General features: G+C 39.6%; 1 pseudogene; it reads right to left on the bottom strand.

The window, feature by feature from the left end:
* Positions 1 to 1439: 1439 nt before the first annotated feature.
* Positions 1440 to 16877, bottom strand: part of LOC120802921 — a 30837-nt pseudogene continuing 15399 nt past the window's right edge.

Genomic DNA, 16877 nt, shown 5'->3' with positions numbered 1-16877 from the left:
CAATCCATCCAGTTTGCAAGGTCTCGAGATAGCGTTAAAGCCCCCTGCCTAAGAGATACAAAAAGACTCCTTTTCAACCGGCATGGGGTGGGGCCAGAGAGTTGACCTTGGGAGGCAGCTTCAGATCCCTAGGGAGATCACCGCAACATCTCTCCGGCTTGACATTGTGATGTGATCTGCGGCCAGCAAGACTGGCCTGCTAGTTGAGCTTATTGTCCCATGGGAGGAGGGGCTGGAGACTGCCCACGAGCAGAAACAGGCAAAGTATTCCGACCTGGCTGCTGACAGCAGGAAGGCTGGCTGGAAGACAGTGGAGGTTGGATGCCGGGGCCAAGAAACACCTAGGGCATTAGCAGGGGGTGACAGGGAGAGATCTCTGCCATCGCTCTGCCACCAGGAGATTTACTGGGGTTAAAGGAGCGGAACATCGATGAATGGTGGTCTCCAGCTGATCGCCCAATTAGTCCCCACAGAGATGTTCGGTCTGGCTTCCCATAAGCGGAGGCAAGTCTCGCAGGACACCGCCAAGGCACCGGCGGACTGGCGGCAGGCAGCAATGCCCAGCAGTTGGACCACTAACCTGTATTGCAAACTCCAGTGAACCTGACCTGCATGTTTCATGACTCTGGGATAAAATGCACATCAACCTAATTTAAGAGCACATTCAGACTCCACTGTAAGAATAACTGAAGTTGGGGATCAAATCCAGTATCAGTCACAGGTGAAGCAGTTCAGTTCCAAGCTGCCTCACATAACTGAACCCAAGTACATCATGGATGTGTGCTCGCCCTCCTCACCTCTGATACCTTATACATTAGTGATTGTACCTCCTGCCAGCTATCCATTAAACTACAGGTTTGTGGATAATGGCGCCCTGGAGGTCTCATCGCCAGTGGTGATAAGTTCATGTAGGAGATAGACTGAAGCTGGAGATCAATATATATCCAAATAGTGGTGTGCTGGGCTGACTTCTGCACAAACTCATTTGCTCATCCTCCCATAGAGGTTAGATTTGATTAAAGTTAGCAGAGTTAAGTTGAATACATGAAAAAATGAAAACGTAAGAGCAAAAAAAATAACTTTCTCATTAACAGCAGAGAGAAAGTCTAGCCCCTACTAGCCACTGAAAAGAGGTTAGGTTAAGAGAACATATGATGGTTGTTGTGATTTTAGAACAATCATCCAGTTTTTAAATGTCCAACATCACTAACACCCTAAAATGAGAACATCATCCGTTTAATCAAAAAAACCCAATAAAGGATTTCTTCCTGTGGCAGTTGAGCAAACTTAGTGACTCATGACTGATCCCAGTCCAGCATCATCATCTTTAAGTCTAAGACTGTCCTCCTGTAAAAAATGAACCATTAGGTCATCTGCAGTTTATTGCAGTTTTAGGGTGACCCAGCCGGGGGTGACTGGGTCACCCCGAAACATCCTGATTACCCCTGATCAGCCCCCGACTTATGTCCAAGTGGCTCATTAATCCATGGGTTCCCCCTCCTGATCCACAGACACTGAGGCATTTTCAGCAGCCTCCAGAATGCTCTTAGTGGCTCCTTTGTACTGCAGTCCTTTTACTCCAAGGAGTTCGACCTTTATGGTCCTTCAGGTTGAGGACTTGTTGTTAAGTGTGGTTACTATATAGCTCCTCCCACCCCTAGGCAGAACTGTGGCTTATTTTCCACGCTGGTAAGAGGGCCACTGAAAACTGCACTACATTATGAAGCTAAAGAACAAAAGAGGACCTAAAAACTGTAATATCTCTTCTGTTACTTTCCAGCTTTTTGTACATTCTTCCATCACTCATTTCTCTAATTTTTATTCTTGCAAGGTCTAGTTCTAGTCCTCTGCATTGTAATGTCCTTGCTGAATAACATCCGATTCTGAAGTAGCACATAAAAACATAACTTAAAGCAGCTCTTTGTTGTTTCTTTTGGAATAACAGAACTGCTGAGCTCATGTAATGCAGTTCCCTGAGTTAAATCCTACCTGACACCTTGGTTTATAGAGATAAATAAACTGCCCCCCTCACCAATGTGATGTGGCTCATCAGTAGTCAAATGAGGAAAGATTGTCATTGCAGGTCCTTCTCTTAAATTATTTTCACAAATAGCTTGGCAAAGAAGAGACAGATTACTGAAAGGCCCTTTTTGCATAGTCTCATTCAGAACTGGAAATTATCTCAGTCCTCCGGATGGCCAAGTCATCACTGCTATAGTAAATACTCTGTTGTCTGTGAAATAGTCTATTCTCTATCTGTGGCATGCAACATTCAGGCATGGAACACACAGCTCAATTTTATAGCAGATGTGTTACAGATAAATAAAAATAACAGGCAATTGAAGGTTTATTACAGGAGAATAGAGTTCACTAAAGATAACTTTCGATAAACTCTGAGTGCTTTTATATGGAATTATAAACTGTAAACAAAGGAGACGTAAACAATGAATATTTTTCATAATCAGTCAGAATTAAACATGAGGGATTCCGACATTATCAGTCTACTTTCCTGAGGAGGAGGAAGAGGAGGAGGAGGAAGAGGAGGAGAAGGAGGGAACACCCCTGAGGATGACTTCTGTGGCTTCTGTCTGAGTAAGTACACTGCTCACTTTTTCTTAACACTGAGGAAATAGAAAGTGGAAACTAGCTACTGTGAGGAAATAGAACACTACTCACCCGCTTGCCTCATTCTGGTCCTTTACATTGCTTCCATTTTGTGCTGCACAGTGCTGCCTCATTAGTTCACACACACACACACACACACACACACACACACACACACACACACACACACACACACACACACACACACACACACACACACACAATTTCACACACCTACTTAAATGCATGGAAAACCCATGCATTCAGCTAGTAATCTACTGTGCATACTTTGTATTCAAACATACATGTTCCACATTTGGAAGTTGACTACAGTGTTGTTAAAGTTATTGTATGTAGAATTTTAATGTGGTTGTAGTATCTTTCCAACGATTCCGTTGGCAGAAGCTTCTGTTCATTCTATGTTTTATCTATGTTTTAGCCAATTCATGTGTCCCCAGTATGGTTGGTGGTGGTGTGTGGGGGTTGGGAGTGATTGGGAGGTGGGTTTTGGTTACAAATCTTTCTAGGAGGCAAAGCTGCTGTGTTGGGAGAAATAATGGTTAAGTTATCATACACAGCCAAACACTTTTAAGACAACTGGTTTTTAATATAACCTCTTTCTCTGCCTGACGTGCCTGAAGAACCTTTTCAAATGGTGGTTTATTATTGCCTTCCAGAGCAACTCATACAAGCATTTTCTGATCTTACAACAATATGTATCAGAAGCAGTTGGGTGTCGGCACAAAAATGATATGGTTAAGCTTAGGGAGACATTGAAACACTGTTTTCTTCTTTGCTGCTGACAGACAAGGTTTGGTGGCTAATTTTGTTTCAGTCTAAAGATAGAGGGTGTAGCATTCTGTTGAGATTGTAAAGCCCTTTAAGGCAAATTTGTTATTTCACAATGTGATTGCTTGTAAATTGTCTCTCCTTATCGGATGTGTCTACAGATCTGTTCAGTTAACCAGATAGTCAGGGAAAATAGATTGTCTGCGCAATCTCTGAATCATTAGGCTGGTTTCAAGTTGAGCCAGGCCTGCACAGGATCAATAACTGGCGATCGCCACACAATGCAGTTGGTTAGATTGCTGCCCAACATGATTCTGACTTGCTGTGACATCATGCAAACCTAGGCAGTGATACCTTCATGAGATCATGGTATGCAAAGCTTCTGGGCTGAGAGATGAGAAACATTTGGTTTTCACCTGATCTCATCAACATGACATTTTATATAAACCTTTTTTTATGGAGATATTTTGATTTTAGTAGTCTGATTTTGCACTATAAACAATTATACTGTTAACAAAATAAATGTTGTTTCATGAAGCGATATAAAACCTTTGGTGAGTGGGATGTGATGATACTTAAAATTACATTTGTACAGATGTGAAGCCCTGGCAGTCTAAATATCTGACACATCAATAATGAGAACTATTGTCTTGTATTTCTTTCCTCTCCCAGACTATTATTTTGACTATTTTGATTAATGTTTTGAATTTATTTATCCAGGAATCAAGTCTGGTCAGCTGATTTATATACAGTATAGCGGCAAACTGCCTGCTTTCATCTGCCATCCAGGCAAGGTGCAGTTCATCTGGAATACCATCAAAATCAAGTCTAGTCACATGTCTTGAGCCCCAAGTCATGTCCACACCTCTGTCTCCTCCTCTTGACTCACCCTGTCCTTTTCACTAATTTTCCTCAGAGACACCTTGGCTCCTTAGCCGTGCTGACTCAAGTTCATCTCACAAGGTGAGATTATTTGTCTTTCAAGAGCAGTACTCCCTCTGAAATTAGTTTTTTTTTTATGTTAGCTTTGGAAACTAACTGAAAAAAAAAAAAACTTTTCCCTTTTCTTGATTGTTTGGAAGCAGCTTTAGCTCACAGCATTATTGCTTTGTCAGAAATTGTAATTATCCATAGCAATAGCCAAAAATATACCCTTCCTTGAATTGAAAACAGCTACCAGTCTCCTCTCCTATGCTGAGAGCGCAGACTCACTCAGAGGGTCGTTGCAATTGATTGTGTTTATTTATGAACTTCAGTGGATTCGTCTACAGCTCTATCCACACGATGGAGGTCTAGAGGCTCATCCTTCACCCTCATCAGACAGTTTTCGAATCAGCGCCATCGACTGCTCCTGTGGGCGTGTGGCAGCAAACACTGTTCAGTGTTATAGTGGGATCATATGAGGAAACTAGCATTGGACTAGACATTATTTCAGTAGAAACCCCGGTAGAATGATTCTCCAATTTAATATAAGTGACTCTTAAATTAGTTTATTTGTGCATCAGATACGGTACATATAGCCACTTAGTGGTTGTTGGATAAGGAACAGGAGCATTAAAACTGGCATGATTAACCAAAAAAGTTTTAAAAGAAAATGTAATTGGAAAGTTACACGGTAGCAAAGTAGCTGGTACAGGCAGAAAGTTTTAATGCTATAGTAACCTACAAATTAAATGTTAAAATGTTGGTAGTGGTTTGTTGGGGTTTAAATGTAGCACTGTGAGCTGTTAATCATAGCTTTTAAAGGAGTTTAAAGTGACAACTCAGAGATATATGATGCAGAGGAAAACATTCCCAGGACAAGCAAAGCTTAAGGCCGGGCATTTGTTTTTGTTGCTGTAAGTGGTTCATGTGAGGAAATTTTGGTTTTGCTTCTAAAATCAGTCCCAGCGTTAGTCAAAGCTTGGCTCTACTGCAGGTTGACCTTTGAGTGACAACAAATAATCTTCACTTGAGGGAGTTAGTCATTTTGATCTGATGATGAGATAACTGGATGTTTTTCTTGTTTTTATGTGTAGTTTTACTTTTTTGCTTGATAGTGGATGGTTTTGTATATTTTGTTTTTTTCTGCACCTTGTGGGGAAATAGCTGCAGAGTAGTCAGACACGAAACATGACCACAGGCTAACTTAAAATCCTGACAAAGGAAAAGTTGTAGCAGCACTGATAGCTTTTCCTCATACTGCTGAATGTTCAGTTTGAAACACCATCGCACTTTCCATTATCCCTCCTGATGTTGGAGACTTTTCTAATACTGTACTCATCTTTTCTTTGTTGCATGTAGATCTGAGTTGTCCCCTTCTTAGGATTCAGCAAGACCATTATGCACATCGCATTACTGTGCTCTGAACAGAGAAGCCTTTGTTAATGGCTCCATTGAGTGGTACAGTATGTGAATTGCAGCAACAACTTAATTATTGATCACAAAGACGAACAGTATAAGTGGGGACAACTTTTGTTTAAATTGATGCCCCAAAGTGGTTGCGAAATCTCCAAGGTTAGTTAAAGGGTCCTGGAATGTCTCCAACCAGCCTTCACATATGCATCAGCTCCATCTGTGTTTCATTTGACCCCAACTGTCTACCTTTTATTCTTTTCAGTCAAAACAACTTCCTTAGCTAGCATTTAATCTTATTCATGCTCTATAATGAATCATATCTATGCTTCTCATTTCCATCCAATTTTCTGACTCTATTCAACCCAGATTTTTTTCCCTACCATCATTACTCTGAACATAACCACACCACCTTATTCTTCTTCAGCATGGGTTTGCTGTGACTGATGCAAAGGCTCCACACTAACTTCAACTTTGTTCTCAGCTTATAAATTACCAGTTTTTCAGATGAGCTATTGCTTTCATTTCATCAACTGATCACACATAGGTATATCTGCATAGAAAACTCAGCTAATAGAATAGCATTGACACCCTCATATTGTGTTCTGCTAAATGTGCAAGACTGTAACTTTTTCTGATTAAAATGAGGTAGGAGCTTATAATAACACAAATTTGAATCATTATTCAGTCACTGAAGGCCTCAAAACCTCACTGATCCCAAAATCGTGCACTGTATGCTCAATGCTGGGAATTCTGTTTATTTTTTTTTGCATGATTCTTCATCCTATTAGAAAAGCTCTACATGTTGAAAGATATAATATTTTGGCAAACGTCCTAATATAATGACATTTAAAAAAGCTGCCAACTTGGGAAGCATATGAACTGATTGGTTTAGAATTATGCATACATCTTCTTTGTGTGTTTTCACTGCAAACTCCTAATAGTAATGTAAATTTGGCCTGATGGTGGTGCTATGAAACATGGCCAGCTGCTTGACACATTTCTGGGCCTCTGGGCCTATAACTAAATGTTGTTTTAAAGAGTTTTATATAAGGTTGAAGCAACCTTGCTGGTGAAAATGACTAGAGAACACAACAGACAGATAAGGTCTCTGTCTCTCTGTATGAATGGTGTCCTTGAGTCTGTTTCTTGTGTGGTTGTGTATGTGTTGCCTGCTTTCTTTCCAGATCTTTGTGGTACAGAGGAGATTCAGAGGCGATTGTGTGGCTCAGGTCCTAGCTGCTTGACATTCTCCTGGATCTGTATTCTTCATATACTGTATGATTACAACCTATCTAACTAATAATATCATTCTGTTTCTCCATATTGTAATTTTACTATTATTATGTCTGTTTACTCTGTAAACTCAACATTCATTTTCTGTCCTGGAATAAAGATCCCCTCTCTGTTGCTCCCCCTGAGGTTTTCCCTTTCTTTTTCCACAAAAGTTTTTGTTGGGAGAGCATTTCCTTATCTGAAGCAAGTGTCTATGGATAGAGTGTGTCGTAGGCTGTAAGGAAGTCCTTTGAGGCAAATTTGTGATTTTGGGCTAAATTAATAAAACTGACAATAGATTAACCTTCAGTTAAAGGGACCAAGCTGTGAAGATGTTGTAAATAATTTCTTAGCATTAGTATTGAAGATCATTTAAAATCTGTCACTCAAATTGATTTGTCTTGGAACTTGCAGTGTCTGAGGTGGAAATCCTTTTAACATTGCAAAAGAAGAAAGAAAAGATGAACAAATAGAAGAAGATTAAGAACAAAAATGTACAGAACATTAGAAAATAACTAGATAGTCAGTTTACTGTCATTTTTATCAACTGTGTTCATTCGCATTTTTACCTTTAGAATGGAGCAGTAACGCTCTTCAAAAGAAATAATCATTAATTCATATTTTTAAACTTTAAAGCTAGATGTGGATTGGCCTGAATCTATATTACATCTCTTTAAGCTGCTTTTGAAAAGAGTAAACAGTAGGTTTCTCACCTCGGGCTCTCGAAGCAGTGCCCTAGTTGGAAGATACATTTGAATGTATATTAGTCATTTGTGTGTGGAGCCTCTAAGGCAACCTGATGCCTGAGGATATAAGAGAGGCAACATTTATACCCACTTTTAAGCACATTATCATTACCCTTTCTTTTATGAGCTAAAGCTGTCCTCACTACAACAATGTTTTACACCTACAGTAAGTTGACAGAATGAATTCTACTGAACTTCGTTCCATAGTCTCTGTTTTGATCTGCTGTTCCTATTTGAATAAAGCCATTAGTGTCAACTAATCTCTTGTGCAGCTTGCTAAAACTTGAATATTGTCGAGCTGTCTTCAATCTTACAATCAGCACTTGCAATCACATTGTTTACCAGCTAATTAGACATGAAGCTAAAGCTTTGAGCAGAACAAGATTGACAATGAGAGTAAAACCCTCCTTACTTGACCTTGCTGTTAGTGAGGTCTGATTTGATAGCTAGCCTTTCAGATGGCCAGTGGTGATCATCATGCCAAACAGCAACAAAAATAAATGTCAGAAAAAGTCAGGCCATTCATCTGTCTCTCTTGGGTAGAAGCGTCATTTACCATGAAAAAGATTAACTATGACTGGAGAACATTCAAGCACATGGACACAACAGCTGTCAACTCATCAAATGTAATTCGGTGCTTCATTAGCAGGCAGCAAGCCTTCCCCTGCTGCGCTGCACTATCACAGCACTCCTTCCAATGCTATCCCATTCCTAGATCCCCTTCCATCTCAGGTGCATTGTACATTCTAAACTTTACAGCTTAATCATTGCTATCCAGCTCAGTGTCGTGGGATCCCCTTTTTTAAGGCCCAACAAACATACAGAGACATGTGGATTAATATGACTAGGGGATCGCTTTTGTATGCAATACAAGAGATGCTGGTGGTGAAAAAAAATGTATGAAAATGCCGACATCAAATATGCCATCCTCCTCCCCAAGGCCCCAAAAGTTTGAGCCTGTGACATATTCATCTTGTGCTCTCTTTGGCACTGGTCCAAACAAAACTAGTCTGTTAAAAATCATTTCGATGCCTCTTTCTCCAGCTAAATTTCAGCACAGTTATCAGAATGCTGAAATATTGTAACAATTGTTCTTTTTCTAGTAATGCTGCTGGAAGAATTGCTAGAGAAGACAGCCAGTTGCTATTTCCTGGCATACAAGGAAATAATTTGACACAATGCAATTTACTCTCTGGGAGGCTCACAGGCATGAATCGTAAGAACTACCAGGGTTATTTTATTTTTCCGTTTTCAATGCTACTTTATGAAATACAGTATCTACCTCTGTCTGTTCTGTGACTGTAATGGCAGGTGAGTCTGAGTTACTGTAAGGAATGTAGCATCAGTGGAGAATGTTGAAATATGCATAGAGGCTTACAATAAATAGCCTTGTGGATCGTCACAGATAGGGGCAAACAAGTGGAGTCAGAAATGAAATCGATGGTTCACTGAGCAAAGTAGTTGACTCTTGAGGTCCCAACCTGACACCTTTCCCTTCACTTCTGGAGCTAACGATCATATTCAACTTACTTGGCCTCTGTTCCACATCTCAGCTGTTACCTCTGAAGCTGGAGTACAGGGAGCAGCAACACTGATTGTGTTAAGGGTCTTGTAAGACAAAAGCAAAAAATGCTGAAGTTTTGAAGCAGGGGCTATAAATTCTGCATGTATGTGCTTATGCCAGACCTGCAAATGCCACATCAGTGTCTAGCCCTACTGTTCTTATCCTATGGCTATCAGACAGAATCTGAATATTATAGTCACCCCTGCATATTTAAATTTTGTTACAGAGAGACTGTTTAAAATACGCAATCACTGAAGGGAAGGCAATATTGGTGGAAAATAACTGACGTCAAGTAGCTGTAAAGTAACAAAAAACAAATCCTTCAAATTAAACATCAAAACACTTTATGCCATTTGTAACTACTAAGAAGCTATATGCACTCTGTGAGATGGGGCGAGGTAAAGCGGAGGAGGTATATACAACAGTACTCACAGTACATTTTCTGATTTGACGCCCCTATTAGCAGGGCAGAATAATTTGGCACTGCTTTCGAAAACTTTATGGTTAAGGTTTGGTTAGGTTTGGATACAAAATCAATTTGGGTTAGAAAAATTATTTGGGTTACAATAACTACTTGGTTAAGGTGAGGGAACATTTGTGTTCAAGGTTACAGGACACCATTGTTGATTGTTGGCAGGAAACAGGAAGCAGACCTTGTTCTCCTGTGTCAAAGTTCAACATTTTGTTGAACAAATGAAGACCCAAGACGGTCTTGTTCCTGAGTCTTGATTTCTATTGCTGCTAGAGGACTTTGCCTCATGAACATTAACATATTGTTATTTGACATTTGCTGAAATGACTGATGCTGTGTTTTTTCTTGGGAGGATTTCCTGAAAATCAAGGCTCGTCCAAGATTTTTTCCTCGCCTTTCGATCTAAGTGCCTCTCAACAGCAGTACGCTTAGTGCTTGTACTGGTAGCTGTAATATTGCAATAACACTAAAATGGTAGCCTCTTTTATAAAGCTTTACATCCAGTGAGTTTATTTTAAACAGTAGTCCCACAATAGATTTTTGGAATGCTTGCTGAGAGACTGAAATTTCCCAGTTCCCTCTGTAGCCATCTAGTCCTGGATCATGGCTAATCAGAGTCTGCAATCAGGAGACTTTTGCTCTGAATTTCTTTCCATTACTGGGTATTTGACATTGACTTCTATTACAATAGAAGCCAGTGGGTGCATCCAAAGTGGGGATTCAAGTGTTTTTTACCTTAAAAACTATAAAATGTTCAGGATTCTTGTACCCAAGCCAACTGTTCACATTTTACAGTCTTAGAAGCAATATGGATTATGTGAGGGTAGGTGAAGTAAACACGGGGGGGCATATCCAACAATTCTATGTCAGCTCAAATGAAATGGAAGTAAATTGTTCGAACAGCTCTGAAAATGCTCTGTGCATTGGAGAGGCTGGAAGCAGGCTGATATTGTGGATTACGCTGGTTGTTGGCAATTAATTCAACATGCAGAGATCAGATTCTTTGACACCGGCCATCCACTCCAACTGTGTTATCTGCTGTGCTAGACATAACTGTTACTGATCCTCAGGCTGCCCAGCACACTATTTGTGTGAGTGATTGTCCATAAGTGTAATGATAATCCATAAGGCTTTGCTTGATGTGTGGAGTTAAGCAGGACTGTCAAATAATCAATTTTTCCCCAGAGACTTACTTTTTGCCAAACAGCTGTGCCAGTCCTATTGGGATTTGTCTCTGATTTCTTCAATTGATCCAGGGGATTTTATAGACACATGGGCTTGACTGCTTTTGCACTTTGCTGAACTTCAGGGCAGTCAGGCTTGGCCGGGCTGCTTAATGATTTCTTTCGTCGCATATTTATCTACTGAGATGGCTGTGTTTTTCAAAGCAGAGTGGTACTAATAGTGCATCAATAATGTATCTGGTAGTCTCACACATGAACTATTTGATAGACACCAGCACTGAGTGAGTGGGAGAGTGTGGCAGGAAGGCAAGGGCCCAATTAAAACTAATAACTATATTTTCATAAAAATAACCATCTGTTTTGCTTCCATTACCAATTCATATGACACAATAGTGAGTCTACAGTGAGTTCATGAAAGATTTACATTTGATGTTTTAGGTGCACACTTCTCTATTAAATTTCACATACGATAATGTGTTACCATTCTATGATATTATAATCTCATGTATTAATTTATTAAAATACAGATGAATGAATCACTGCAGTTATGAAGACATAAATTCTGTTTGATATTTTGAAACTACTCTGCTGAGGTCCAAAAACTGATGATTAGCTATCACAAAGTAATGCCATAATGAGCTACTTTATGTTGTTGAAAAATCAACTCTGGATGACATGCAGCAAATTCAAATGTTCTGAAAAGGATTGTGTTAAAATGACTTCATTTTTGCATTGGAATGGTTAATATTCAGCAGCCTATTCAAGTGAAAGCATCAACAGGGAGAGCTTTCAAAAGGGTACCAGCCTACAACTGCAGTACCACGTGACAAGAAGGTAACTCTGACAAAACAGAAGGGCGATGACATGTTCGCTGTGATGGATTTCTGACCTTAATTTACTGATGTTACCTGACACCAGAAGCCACTGTAGAGGTAGAAAATTAAAATAAAAATCCTTAGTTATGCCTCCTTTAAAATTTTTATCGGTGATGTCAAAGTGATTATATTGTTTTCCAAAGAAGAGAAGTTTCACATTAAACATTATCAACAAAGTTAAGAAAAAGATACAGTACCAGCCTGAGTGGCTGTTGGTTATTGTGTAACTATCATCCTGCACATATTCCATTTCAGTCATGTTATACTGTAGGGAAATGGCCCTGCATGTATTACATAAGCCGCTATCTGTTTTACACAAAGTATGTTATGATGATTTAACTAACAAGCACTTTTATGTCTTTTAATGAACCTGAATTCATCTGATCTTAGTTTCGGCAAGTTTCTGTTCTGGTACGGCAAGTTTTACCTTGTGCAAGGACGAAACCAAAAGGCACTGTCAGTGTACCACACTGGTTGTCAAGTCAGGCATCAAGCAGAAAAAAAGTAAGACTTCAGACTGAAAGCTGCAAGGTTATTCACAGAGGATTCTAGAGTTATCTTGTAGGTTAAAGAATGTCTCATGCAACTGAGCAAGAAAAAAAAGCACTGTATACAGCATAGAGCTTGTTATTACACCATGTTGTTTGACTAAGTGTTCATTAAGCAAAACTAATTCCTCTCTCTAGCATGTTTCTCATTAAGTTTACTCTTTCAGAATGTAAATGAGACACTCAGTGATTATTTTGTTATTTTGTTTCAAGACAAATCTTTATGAATATTTTGTGTTCATTGATAGATTTTTGAAGTGCTAAGTAATAGTGCTATTCCTTCATGCTTTTTGCCAAACACACTGTTCTGCTGGAAATGAATTTGAATCGTATGACTAATGACTAATTGCTGAGTTTATACTTTGCAAGTGAAATTGATTAATTATGTTTTTTTAAATTTTGTTTTATTTTGGTTGTCCAGGCACAATACTTAAGCATTTATTTATTTTGTAATGTCATATGGTAGTTGTGTGGGATGGGACTACCGTGTTCCCGATGTTGTGACATTTTACACACTCCTGTTTGGGAATAAATACAAGATAAATCCAAGAAATAAAATTATCATAGCCCTGACGTCACAGTGATTGACAGGTGATCTCTGAGAATTGGAGTTCACAAACATCCCAGCAAATATAAAAAAAGGCTAAACTAAAAATAAAAGCAGGATCTCATAGAATAAAGAGAGCAGAGTCATTTAAACACAGTGAAATAAGAAAAGTCCAGCAGCAGACACATTTTAACTTGATGGATGTGGTGTTAACACTTAATGGCTGACAGATTTTTTAGAAACTCCACTGACCTCTGCTGAACAAGTAGGGAGCAGTTATGCATGTAAATTCAAAAAACTTCTCAGAACTTTCAGGGCTGACAGTGATACCCACTGCTATTAACACCACAGATTACTAAAGAAAAAATGGAGTATGAGAACCAGTTTAGAATTCATGGAAATTCAATATTAATGAAGAAAAAAAATGCATTTTATACATTTTAAAAACAGTTTTCAAGATTAATTTGATACACTGAAGTGAATATCTATGCATAGGTAGCTGTGTATTCATGTTCAATAATTCACTATTGCATATTTACTGAATACCAGTTTAGTTACTGAAGCTTCTCTCCATACTAATTTTCATACTGAACTCTGTTTGCAGGTGACAAACCATCAGAGTTCTGCATGTCAATCTTTAATCTCTAGTGAAGAGGCCCGACATTTCAAAACTTAATTAGTATCCCTCTCTCTTGCAGAGAGCAGCAATAAATATTTTGCCTGTGCAGAAGAGACTGAGCAAAGGCATGGAGCAATTTCTTTTGATTGTTGACTTTTTTAACCGAATATGTTTGACCGATGGTGATCTTAAAGTTCTCACTCACTGAAGGCAAATGTTTTGGTAGTTGGTCTTTGGCTTGATGTAATTAACTGTTGATCTTAAAATCTCTGCTGTTGACTCTCTTGACCGTCCATCTACAGACTGAACCTAACATAGGCAGTCAGATCAATAGTGTCTGTAGTGCAGCGGAAGCACTGGTCTTCTGAACAAGGCCCCTGAACCTGACGGACACATTTAGAACTTCTGCTAAATTCAGGAAAGTGAGGATCTTACTGATTTCCTCCTGATTTCAGTAATTGAAGCATGTGATAGCTGGGGAACTCACCATCCATAACATATTGAGGAGCCCTTCAGTATCTCTAGCAGGGCATTTTAACATCTCATCAAAAGACACTTGGAAGCTATTTATCAACGGCAACATCACTAAGGAAATGCTTCACCTTGAAGAACAGATAGATTGAACCGTATTAATTCTTTTATTGGTCTGAGTCTTCTTGAGGGGAGCAAGTAAAATTTGGCTGCGCTGGTTCACACACACACACACACACACACACACACACACACACACACACACACACACACACACACACACACACACACACACACACACACACACACACACACACAAAAGCAAATTAATAGTTTTTCACAATCCAATGTGTACAGTCTCCATGGCCACTGAGAGCCATGACAGATCTGCGTGTCCTCACAGTGTGCATGCAGCTGGTTGCAGCTGCTCCTGCTCATCTTCTTATTTTTCTAACTTTTAGCTTTCTTTTTTGTTGTTATTGTTAAAATTTTTACTGGCAACTTATTTAAGTTGCATCCTCACTAAACATGCTAGTAGAGAGAGTTCTGGTCTGTTTCTTTTATCAAGGAATTACTTTGTAGTGAGTGTAGTGTTATGTGTTTACATTCAGCTGTGTTACCATTGTGTAGCAATGGTGTATTCCATTTGAACTGGGAAGTTGGACTTTCCGAGCTCCCAGTCAGCAGTTTCAACTTGAACGCCCCCTGAAGTCGGATTTCAGACTCGGAAAGTCGAAAAAACATCACCAAGACCCATGATGGCTGCTTCAGTAGTGAGAGCTATAGTAATCTACTGCTTATCAGCATTTCTGTCTAATTGGTGTAAATTGACTGCACTTATGTAGCGCTTTTCTAGTCTTATCGACCATTCAAAGCACTTCACACTACTGCCACACTCACCCATTCACACACACACACACACATATAGCGCTCTTTACTATGCATACTGCGCTTTCTGCGCACACACACGCACACCAATGACACATCGAGGGCAATTTTGGGTTCAGTATCTTGCCCAAGGACATTTTGACATGCTGACTGGAAGAACTGGGATCAAACCACCAACCTTCTGGTTAGTGGATGACCCGCTCTACATAGCCATGAGCCACAGCCGCCCCGTGTTGCATTAAATCAGTCATACACACAGTACTATCCAACTTCTATCCGTGGACATGTTACTCTGGGGTTTGTAAGCGCAAAATACAACGTAATGCACTGTTATCAACTTGTATTCTTAACAATGGCTAACAATGGCTAGACTGGATAGAACTGTTTTTGCTGATAATAAAATGCCTCCATCTTGGTTTTCTGAATTGTTGTACTGGTACTTGGTCAACTCAGGTTTGACATAATTTCCAGCTCCAAATTCAAACTTCATAGGAAAATGTAACACAGCACAACTCCATGGTCGCATTGTTTACACCAGGGACCAGCTGATCATGCTGAAACGGGCCAGTATGGCAACCAAAACAATGGACCGCAGAAATCAAGAGGAGGACACTCAGAGGATGCAGATGAGGAACGGAGAGACGAGGGAAGAGAGCTGGGTCCAGACAACAGAGACTGATGGGTAAGAGGAGATATAAGCTGTATTTCCCTTCTATCATCATGGGAAACGTAAAAACGTTGGATAATAAGATGGATGAGCTAGCGGACCTTGTGAGACATAGGAAGGACTTCCATGAATGCAGTGTTATGTGTTTCACAGAGACGTGGCTACAGGATGATACTGCAGTTAAGGCAGACAGGAATAAATCTGGGAGCGGAAAGAAAACAGGAGGAGGGCTTGCTGCTTTTATTAACAACAGATGGTGCCACCCTGGTCGCATTATAGTAAAGTAACGTTTTATTGAGCCCAGACATTGAACTTTCTACATACCCAAGGTCTTATCACACACCATCTTGGTTGTTTACATTCCCCCCTCCACTAACCCAGCAATCGTGTGCGACATCATCCACTCTGCTACAGCAAGACTCCAGACTCTGAGCCGCAGTGCTTTCTTCATGATCTCCGTGGACCTAAATCACATGACACTGGACACAATACTTTTGCACATTTGCATTCGTACATTTTTCCACTCACTCACTTTGTGTTTATTATTATTACTATTTTATAGTTATTTTTACTTTTATACTTTTTACTTCCTACTTTCCCAACTGTAACAAAGCACAGTTAGGAGATCTTATTGATCTTCCCTGTGGAGATCAATAAAGTTTTTTTGATTCGGATTGTTATTCTGATTCTGATTCTACTACCCAACAGTACTAGAAATGTTTGAGAGGGGGCTTTGCAATCTGCTTTTGTGGAGGGGAGCTGTTTCTTTTCAAGGGCAGGCACAATTTATGCCCTGCGGAAGGTCTTTTGAGATGCAATGGATTTAAGATCTTGCATACATCCAAGCATCATAATTCTTTGCAGTTTAAAGAATTATCCATTTCTTGCTGGCATTACATCTTTGTAGAGAGGAGCATGTATCTTTACCCAAATTTTGACCAGTCATCCATGTAAAAAATCAAAGTTCCGTAGGTTTTCTATAGTGGGGAGTCGATTGAAGGATTGCCTCATTTGGTAAAATAGTGCTTATGACAGATGCTTAAGAGTTTTCGAAAGAGCTCTCGGACCAAGGCAGGCAATCTCTATAGTCTATGAAGGATTACTTTAACCCACAGCACGTTACCAAAGTATCGATGTGAATGCAGTTTATGGAGCACTGGCGTGTGCCATGTGTCATGTTAAAAAAATCCAAACTTTCCCCTTAAACTAAATCTTAAAACTCTTATAACAACAGCTCAGTCTTTCAATTCACAGAATTTACTATTATTCACAGAATGTACATGTGGGAATCATG

This window comes from Xiphias gladius, chromosome 17 (assembly GCF_016859285.1).
Source record: "Xiphias gladius isolate SHS-SW01 ecotype Sanya breed wild chromosome 17, ASM1685928v1, whole genome shotgun sequence".
NCBI classification, from domain to species: Eukaryota; Metazoa; Chordata; class Actinopteri; order Istiophoriformes; family Xiphiidae; genus Xiphias; species Xiphias gladius.
This window is presented reverse-complemented; position numbering and strand designations above follow the sequence as displayed.